Raw genomic sequence first — 10,395 nt, forward strand, 5'->3', positions numbered from 1 at the left:
TGGCAGTTGGTCACTTTTTAAAAATCCACATAAAAGTAGCTTAACTACAGGATCAGGCCCCTAAATCCTCAGCCTTCAGCGTGCAAAACTCCCACAGACGTCAGTGGTATTATGTGTGTGTGTGTGTGTGTGTGCGCGTGTGTGTGTATGCCCATGCGTGCACATATGTCGAAAAAAGAGGAAAACTATGAGACAAGTTTGCAGTTTGTCAAAATTCGGGCTTGGGAGATAGCGCCACCCATGTTCAGCTTCCAAGTTTGCACACGTGGACTCACTGGGTCTTAAAATTGTGTTTGAGATATGAAACAATTTTAGTTCTTAGAAGTCTGTATCAGAAGAATTAATTCAAAATGGCTCTCTGCTCTAGCTCTGACCTTTCTCTGTTGCAGATGTCCAATGTTGACCTTGCCTGGAGAAGGGTGCAAAGGCTGAAACAATCATGGATTTTACCGATCAATTGTGCTTTAGGAATTATTGACAGTTTTGCACAGGTTCTTGAAAACGTTATTTATAATGAAATCAACTAAAACTATTTTTGCTATAAGTTCTATAAGGTGCATAAAAATCCTTAAATTCATCTAGTAGCTGTTCCCATGAACAGGTTTATTTTAGTAAAAAAAAATTTTTATCAAGTGTTACGACGCAAAAAAAAAAAAAATTCAAATTTCTGGGTATGCACAGATGACCATGAAGACTTATTCACGTGCATGACAGAATTTGTGTTTTGGTTTATTTTTATTTTGTTTGTTCCTTTTTGTTTTTTTGGGTTTTTTTAATTGTATGAAATGGGTTTTCTGAAGTTTAAAATAGTAAAACATCTAAAATGATGTTCTGTGCTTGCAGTGTGTGAGTGTTGCTATAGTGCAGTGTTGCAGTTATAGTGTCTGTTCTCTTAGCTTTCTGTTTTTCTTTTAATGTAGTGTGAAGTGTCTTATCCTTTTCTATAAATTCCAATTTGCCTTAACTCTTTCAATGCTGTAGCTGTTTCAGTAAGTAGTCCAAACTAATGGTGTAGAATGCTTTGACCAAATGAGCTGGTCTATTATGCCTTGTAAAACAGCAGCATAGGGCTTTTAAAAGGTAGTCAATAAAAATTGCTGAAAATTTGGCTTTTTTAATGTGTAGTAGGTGTTTTTAATGATTTTTCACATAATATGTAAGGTAGTGAAATGCAAGAGGGGAAAAATGTTTTGTGTGAAACACATTTTCTGACTGGGGAAATTTTAATAGGATAAATTGTTTGTAAGGCCATATGCCGATAGTTTCCTCTGGTAGTTTGAATGATTTAGGAACTCTGCTGTATGATGCAATGTAAAATCTTTTTTTGCCTTTTTTCAGAAACTAACTTGATGTTCTAGTTTTAGCGTAGGTAGACTGGGGAGTCTGGGGTGGGGATATCACAGAATGTTTTTGTCCTTTCTTTATACTAATGATAGTGCTTTAGAATGATGATTGTGCTGAGACCTAGCAAACAGAAAATTTGCTATTACAGCAAAATGGCAAAAAGCTAAAGGACTCGTTTTCAAATATAAGCTGAGATGTAAGTAGAAGCATAATTGATTGGGTACTAGCTCTCTATAGTAGGTAAATAAAAATAAAGACTTGGCACTTTTAAAGGTAACTTTACCAAAGAACAAAGAGCCAGTAACCAATAATTCTGATTTGTCTCAGCATTACGTCTTCTGTACTCTTTATTTTTGCCGGACCAGTTTGCGGTTAGGAGAATGTGCCTTTTTTGTACATTTGCATTTAGGTTTTATAATTTTAATTGATGTATGGACACAAAAAGCATGAAGGAAGACTTGGATCCAAGCAGTGCCACACTTTACATCATCACTACAAGTGTTAAGTGTAAAGAAAACCAATTTTGAAACTATGAAATTCCTGATTCATAAATACACAGTTATTTGTACTTTACATATTAGATAATTCACTGCTATTAAAGCTCTTTTATTACAATTGCATATGTTTTAAATCAAATGATAAATTAAGTTGTCTTCCAAAACTGTGTACTTGTCTGGTCAGCTGTATATGATCAGTTATCTACCTCAGAGTTTATTTCCTTTTGTATTGGGACAGGTTGCTGGCCCTCCCTGTTTCCACAGACCAAATCATCCTAGCTCAGGAGCTAGGGCTAAGCAGTTCTTTCTTTCAAGTATTTTTTAGTTTTAAATTTTGTGTGAGCATTGGAGTATAGATGTCGGTGACATTTCATAGTTTCAAAAGTAAATTGCTGCTCTGAGAAGTGTAGATTCTAGTGAATTACATAGTCGTAAGAGATGTGTTTTTGTTTTTTCTTTTTTTTAAAAAAAGTTGTGGTATTATTGGTTCTATGCTCCCTGGAATATTACTGCTTTGTTAAAAGTCCAGACTTCCTGCAGCACCTTCCCTGTATCTGGTCTGTTTCCAAACCTGGATCTCTCACTACTTGATATTTTTGCATTAGTCAAAACTGCAATGATAGCTGTATTAGAGGGAGGGAAGAGCTGCTGCTAGAAGTGTCTGAACTAAGTGCCATACTCATTGTCTGGGTAAGATTTGGGAAATTTAACCTCTGTACATAAAGAAATAATCAGTTACGTAAACATCACATAGTAGACAGCCATTAAATTATAAAAAAATTAATTTATGAAGAAAGACCTTTTGTACAGATTGAAAAAAAAGATTTTCATAGAGATATCTATATGATCAAGAGAGTTAATTTTTTATTTTTGTTTTACTAGTGCCACAAACTTGCCAGTGGTAACTTATTTGTCCGGTTCAAGATAACTCTGTAGTTTTGTTTACTAGGACTTGTTGTTAAACGCCAAAAGACATTTTTGAACTGTACATTTGATTAGATTGTTAGCTTTTTTCTGTTTTATTTCTTTTGAAAACTTTTGAATAAAAAAGATCCAAAAAATGAAAATGTTCTGGCTTCTTTTTCATTATTCCTTCTTTATATTTGTACTGTGCTGGTTGGGGTGGGGGAGGAGGGGAGCCCAAACAGATCATTATAGAACCTCAGGGCAAATGCTGTTCCACAGGTTTAATATTTATATCTCTCTAAACATGTTTCTCTCCCATGCTGCTTAAGTTTTATGCCTAATCGGAAAGCATGGTACAAAAGTAGACGCATTCATGGTTTTTCAGGAAGTTAAATCAAATATTATAATTATTTGTATCATATTATTATTTAATCCAAGATGATTTCGAATTTCAGATGATCCCATCCCCCCACAATAATTAGATTCTATACACGGAAAATTATATTTATTTATAATTTTGCGTGTGTAGAATCTTAATTACTGGATTGTTGTCTTAATTTTGGCTGTTCACAGACTTAAAGGTGTTATAGGATCTATTTCATGATCTTAACAATTGTGCCTCTTGCCATGCCACATGTGGCAGGTCACATGATTTTGGGATTTGGGATTAGATCCTGTTCAGGCCTTCCTTGCTCATGCAGGGGGAACCAGGATCATGATCCCACACTCCCCCTCCACCAGCAAGTTGAAAAGATGATGTGTGCCCACAATCAAATGATTGTGGTTTCGGGCCAGGGACCAAATTGGGGTCTGGAACCAGTCCCAGTCTGGGCTCTGGCCCCAGCCCACCGTCAGTTGATTATCAAAACCTCATCTTGGTGGCATGCACAGTTTTTACAAGTGCATAGGGAACCTGGGATTGGGCTGCAGCAGCCTGATCCAGGGTCCTTGTACAAAGGGCAGCACACATTACTTTTAAAGGTCATGGGGTATGCCCTTTTATGGGACATGGTGATCCTGGGATTGGGGAGATACTCCCCAATCCTGGAGTCCCATTACACTGAGACCTTTAAAAACTGTATGTGCAGCTGCACACGTGGTTTTCTGACATCCCTGATGAGGAGAGACTTCTTGATCCTGGCATCCGCAGGCACCAGGGATATCAAAAAAATACATTTGCAGGTCTCACTGTTTTTAAAGGTGTGGTTATACTGAGCCTGAGATGAGGGAAATACTATCTGATGTTGAGCTCACAACACCCCCAGTCTGGCTCTGAGGGTTGAGTGCCAGCCCTGGGCTCAGGGATTGGTTCTGCCTCAGCCCAAATTGGTAGGGGATAGCTGTGTATCGAACCCTGGGGCTGCCCCAGGCTGGATCCTCGCACTCAGCTGAGTGTCGAGATCTGTCATGAGCCAGCCCAAACTGGCCATACATTCACTTTAAGGTACAATACAAACAAACCAAAAGTTGTTACCCGTCATATGCAGACTAGCTTTGTGGCTCGTTTCTTGTATTATCATGCCTTAAATTGACTTGAACACATGGCTGGATTAACCGCATCTTAAATGTAAAGTGTCAGGGGTCTCTGTCCCCCCTCCCCCAACTGCAGCAGGGAAACAAGTGGTGGGGAAAGTGGGGAGGAGGGACAGGTGGCCTGACCCCTGCCCCCTCCCCCACAAGTGCCTGCATTCCTGGTGCCTGCCCCACTGTCACTGCCCTCCCCCGCTCTCTGCCCATCCCCTCCCCTGTGTTCACCCACCCACACTGCACCATGCAGTCTCCCCTGCACTTCCTCCCCACTACACATTCTCCCCAAGGTTTTCCCCTTGCACTGCACTGTAGTCTCCCCTGTGCTTCTACACTATGCAGTCTCTCTCTCCCTATGTCCTTTCCCCCACCATTTAAACCTGTCCAGCTCCAGCCAGGGAGCAGTGGTGACAGCAGCTTTGGCCCCCAGACATGACCTCAAATCCAAGACATCTGCACGTTGAATGGAGGAAGAAAATCCTCATCTTGGATTTGAGTAAATACAGTAAGTATTGAGGAGGAGAAAAACCTAATCACTTGAGTGTTAACACTTACCACTGCTGTGCTCTTCTCTCCCCTTGGAAACAACCTATTTTATTATCTTGTACTCTAGGAACAGCTAAGTCTTTAAGTGTGTGGCGCACCTTCCACAAACATAGCTTCCCCCATGACTCCTTTTCTGAGCCATTCAAAGTGCTTCTAGCTGGCAGTTTTTTAGTGGGGGGGAAGGAGGCTTTATTAATATACATTTGTTTATAAAATAAAGGCACCTCACCATGCAGTAATTCATACTTAGATAAGCAGATTTGATCTTACTGAATTCTAAATAAAATCTGGAAGGACCCAAAAGGGAATGCATACCATTTTACTCTTTTGCCAAGCTGCTAATTTAAATGTTGGCTCAACAGGTCATCCATATAAAACAAAAGATTGATGCAGAAGATTTGTTGAAGGGCTTTATTCCATTCCTTTTTATAATCCCCTGTGTGTTACCTGAAATTAATAAATAATGTTCCTGTATGATTTACAAATCCTCTAGCAGGTTACTAGTTTATGGCATCATATTTGCTTTCTAATTGGGATTGATACATTTTCCTTTTTTTACCATATCTTTTAATATTTATTAGGAATCAATACTCGGCATGTAGTGACTTGTGCCTGGCTCATATGTTAGGGTTATGTGTCTTATATAGGTCACCCAGCCTACTATAATCTTCTAATACAATGCATTTGAATGCATTCTAAAATAATGATTCTTTTGTTATAGATGGACTTCAAAAAGTGACTGAACTGAGTTGAATACAACTTATTTTGTATCTTATTTGCAAAAATGCTGTAATAAAATAGATTAGTGTTAATTATGGAAATTACATACAATTATGATGTTATGCAAGTCTAAATATCCCATGTGAGTTTGGCTCAGTGGGTAACATATTTTTAGTATCTCTTGGTTTTAAATTAGAGTCCTTTGAGGTGGTTGGGGTGGGGAACAGGGGAAACTTAGCTTCCTCTAATCCCTGACCTAACTGAAAATGCCATTTAATATCAATGCATCAGGTCCTCCTAAATTCTTGCTTGGCTGCCACAGATTAGGTTAAACTATTTTTGTAAGTTTAATGTGAAATGGAAATTAACAGTGTTATTGAATACCAAACCAAGCAGTGTTCTAAAAGGCTTAAAACAACCTTCAGAAACTACTGGAAGTTCACTTATCCAGCGGTACTTCAAGGGTTTATCCATTTGGGGTAGGTGTCCCAAATGAATCTGGTGTTAATTCAGGATCTCAGGCTGGTGTTACAATTGGTCATATCTCCTAAATGACTTATATTTGCTCTTTACATAGCAATTACATGTATATCTACTGCTTCCAAGGTGCTGAAAGGTTTTAATTATTCCTTTCTCAACTTTCCTCTATTTGTGTGATGTCTGTTATGGTTAATTTGTGCCTTGATCTTCCTCAGTTGAACAAAGAAATAGTGCCTTTCCATGTATCTGTAGTTTGGCCTTCCTCTATGTGTATGTGGTTCACTTGCGTGATTGAATGTCTTTGAGGAGTGCGAGAGGGGAGGAGCTATTTATGGTGATAGCATTCATTTTACTAATATTACGTCATTAATAAACTTCCACTTTACATTAATCATGCCTGTTTGAATAGATTTCTCCAGCATCTTTGTGTAGTTAGTTTTGTTTCTTAATAAAATTGACAAAAACTGTATGTGTATAAATAAAGTCAAGTCTCTAAGATTCAAGCCTATTCTTTTAATTAACTTTACATGGACTGTATCTGGCCACCCTCATCTGTGGCTTTGTAACATTGCAAGGTTACATCTAGATTTTTGCAATAAGCCCTATATTGGGCCACCTTTGAAAACCATTTGCAGCTGGTGCAGAATGCGGTAGTCTACCTGGCAGGGCTTAGTCTCCAAAAACATGTAACTCCAGTACTCCAGAGACTGCACTGGCTCCCAATAGCTTTCTGGGCACAAGTCAAGGTACTAGTTTGACCTTTAAGGCCCTAAATGGTCCGGGACTTATGTATTTAAGGGACCACCTTCCCCCATCACAATCCTAAGATCAGCCAAGGGCAGTCTTCTGTAAGTCTCATCAGTACACCTAGTCCACGTGGTGAAAATGCACGGGAGGTTATTCTCAGCAGTTATTCCTCAGCTCTGGAACTACTTCCCTCTTGAAGAAGCACCATAAGATCTCCCTACTGGAGCCCGTTGCTGGGAAGGAAAGCATACAAATCAAATGAATAAATAAATAAATGACCTGTTGCTCCTAGCTGACAGGTAAGTCACCTCCAAATATTGGAGTTTGCTACAGATCCAATGCTTTGCCTAGGATATGCTAGTGCTAGATTCTACCAGAACCATTGCTACATACTAGGCACATATACACACGCTGCTGTGGCACCATTGTTATGGCGCTGTCATTAATACTTCCTTTTAGAAGTACTAAAAGACAGCGCAACAACCGCCAGTATTGTGCTGTGCATGGTTATTTTTAGGCACTACGTCACCATAGCAACATGCTATAATGGGGGAGCACAGCACTACAGCAACGTAGCTGTGATGTCATGGGTTTTTCCTGCAGATGCTACATCACTAGCACGTTCCTATGGCAATCTAGCGTCATGGGTAGACATACCCACTGTCAAAACATCATCTTTGCATTGGCTGCACTGGGAATGACCCTATCAAATACACTGAGTGGACCCAAACAAGTGGGACAGCCTAACTTTATTCTAACAGCTTTCTCAATGCGTCGCCCTTAAAGGATGATTCTATTAGCTTTTCTGAATGCTAACTCTGATCCTGTCTCCTGTCCCCTTCAAACCCTGAGTTCCCTCCTAAGAGCTCTCTCCCTTCTATGCTGAAATATCTTTGACTGGCAAACTAAAATTATGTTGGGCTGTACTGAACTCGAGGTAGCCGCTGGCCTGTTTTACAGGCAGAACACTGGTCTCGCATCCATTTTCACAGGCCGAGCACAACTGGACCCCCACGCCTGGCTGCAAGGGCTGCCCATCATAAGGCCCTGCCCCTCTCCATCAGTAGTCACTGAGGAGTGGGTCCCCTCAGTCAATTGGGGAGGGGGGGCAGCCATCTTGCTATGCTGGCCTGGCATCCCCCTTCCCCACCCTGGCAGGTTGATCAGGCCACAGCAGCCATGAGGATTTTATTTTTGGTAAGGTTTTTTTTTTCCAGGGCGCTTGTACTTTTTCATGGAGCTTGCCCAAAACCATGGTTTCTGTAAAAATGAAATCGCTGTTTTGGTAGGTCCCTAATTATATTTCATCTACTCATCCAAAAGCAGTTCACTGAACAATATTTAACATAATCCGAGTAATTGAGAAGTGTTGCTTTATTGCTTTTAGCCCTGACCCCCCTTACATACGCATTTACTATTCTTGTTCATTTCTTTAATGAACCACACTGGAATTATTTGCAAATCTTTGTGTGATTTGGAATATAGTACCCAGCACTATGCTGTCCAGCAGTGTCTTAATGAGAACAAGACAGAGTATTATTCTTATGGCCTTTCAGCCATGCATACAGTTACGTCCCAAATGCTCCAATAGAGCTTTCAGTGCTAGAATCCTCTTACTGATGTGAAAGATCATCTGTGTCATTGCCTACCCAATGAATCCCAGCATTGATTGCCCCCAAACAAAGCTGAGTTTTTTGGCTTTTGCACTTGGCCCTTTAATTTTGCTCAAAATATGAGATAAAATATACAAAACCAATTATTTTTGCTTGATCCTTCTCTAGCTGCTAAGAAAAATCAAACTAATAGATTAAAATATCAAAGAGTAAAGGGTCAGGGTGTCTGAAGAGACTTGGAGTAGCACAAGGGGGTCTTTCCCTTTCAGGGCACATATTCAAATGTAACCAGCTAAGTATTGTCTGCAAGTCACTGGTATAGGGTAAGGATGTTAGTGCTCTGAGGTTGGGGGGGAGGGGGGGTTGGTTGTTTGATGGGGGAGGGGAGCAGGAGGGGATATACAAGCAGCTGCCTTACACAATTTCCCTTTACAGTTGCCTTGTTTTAGTCGCATCAGAAAAATGTAAGTGCGAGTGAGTGGAGACTGAAGGTGGTGCTTTACAACAGGACCTGTACACTGCTGCACATTACCAGTCATGCCCCTTTCTGCAGCATTAGTTCACATCAATAACTCTAACCAGGGGTAACCAGTCATTCTGAACTCTGTGCAGTTCATCAGCCTGCCTCTAGCCAATTAACGTAATTCAGTCCATCAATAACCTTTGCAGTAATCTAGTCATAGACTGAAGGAATTAAGATACGTTTGCTAAACCGTTCCCTGATTAGCACAGTGGGCCAGATATTCTGATCCCCTTGTTCCCACTGAGCAGACAGCTACTCCAGTACAAGCCTTGTTTTGTAGCGTACTGTGTTACCTGGGTTTGTGTGTACATGCAGGTTTGTTTCCCTTGCTTAAATTCTGCTCTCAATTACTCTGCATGTATATTGGTGCAATTCTACTGATCCCCCAGAAATCACTCTAGATTTACTTGACTGCAACATAAAATCTAGTTTACTGCTTTCATCAAAAGTCTCTACAGAAAATGGTGACACACTTTGGATTAAATGTGTTCCTAAACCACAACTAAAAAGGGCTTTGAATTAATAAAATTCTATGTTAGTTTAGAGGAAGGCCCAAACAGGAGTATTAATTCAGTGTGTCAACATGTGCCACTAGTTAACAGGCAGTATTAACAAAAGGCTTTTTCTTTTGCATGCTTTAAAATTTTCTTACCAAATACTGATGAAAATATAGACTTAGTTAATTTTATCTAGCCTTCCAAACGTTACAAAATAGAACCAAGGTGTGTTTATTAATACCCCATGCCTTGGCCATGCAATAAAGCTATTACTCAAATGAGGCTGGAGATATGCTTTCAGAGCTTGAAAAAATGGCAATATTTCACTGTTGTGCAATACAGAACGAGATAATTAACTCCAACCATCCTTCAGGAAAACCTAGTTTGTCATGGGAGACTGAATTAAAAGAAAAGATTCTCAAGCAACCATCAGCAGTGGGTCTCCTGAGTTCACAACTTCCTTTAACACCCCATCTTCATATGCAATAGCTCAGCAAGCAGGAATGCTTCCAGCTGTCAGAAGGAGCAGTTCTCAGATGTGAGTGGGTAGCTTATGTAAGAACAAGATACAGAACCAGGGTGTTATAAGAAAAATATATAACCCCGACAATGCCAATGGCACACCATCACTTTTCAGAGCAGAGCCACATGAATTATTGAACAACGTAAAGCATTGTGGATGTAGGTTGTTTTTATTGTTTTAATATGAACCCAGATTTTGAAGTCCTTATGTGTTTTCTCCTCTCTCTCTCTTTTTACTTAGTCCTTGGCACACTAAATTAGTTTTTAATACAATGGTTATGGTGGTACTGGACTGCACTAGTTGTGATTTCTTTGCTAAGCTGAAAATTGGTGAGTTGATCAGGGAGGAGTTTGTCTATCTGATCCTGGCCTACCCTTACATCCAAATAATCTACTTCTTAAACCATATTTTAAGTTTCCCCTCCCTTAGCATCCACTTTTCTATAATTTGCACAACACTTTCCCAGGTATAG

At 39.9% G+C, this 10,395-nt stretch overlaps 1 protein-coding gene across 3 annotated transcripts in view; it reads left to right on the forward strand.

Annotated features, from left to right (window-relative positions):
• Positions 1-2,908, forward strand: part of RBMS1 (RNA binding motif single stranded interacting protein 1) — a 204,109-nt gene extending 201,201 nt beyond the window's left edge. For all 3 annotated transcript variants that reach the window (XM_025199973.1, XM_025199974.1, XM_025199975.1), the window contains exon 14: positions 390-2,908. The gene's annotated coding sequence lies outside the window, so the exon portion shown is untranslated. The remainder of the gene's footprint in view (positions 1-389) is intronic.
• Positions 2,909-10,395: the final 7,487 nt, after the last annotated feature.

The sequence above is a fragment of the Alligator sinensis genome, unplaced genomic scaffold, assembly GCF_000455745.1.
Source record: "Alligator sinensis unplaced genomic scaffold, ASM45574v1 scaffold389_1, whole genome shotgun sequence".
In the NCBI taxonomy this organism is placed as follows: domain Eukaryota; kingdom Metazoa; phylum Chordata; order Crocodylia; family Alligatoridae; genus Alligator; species Alligator sinensis.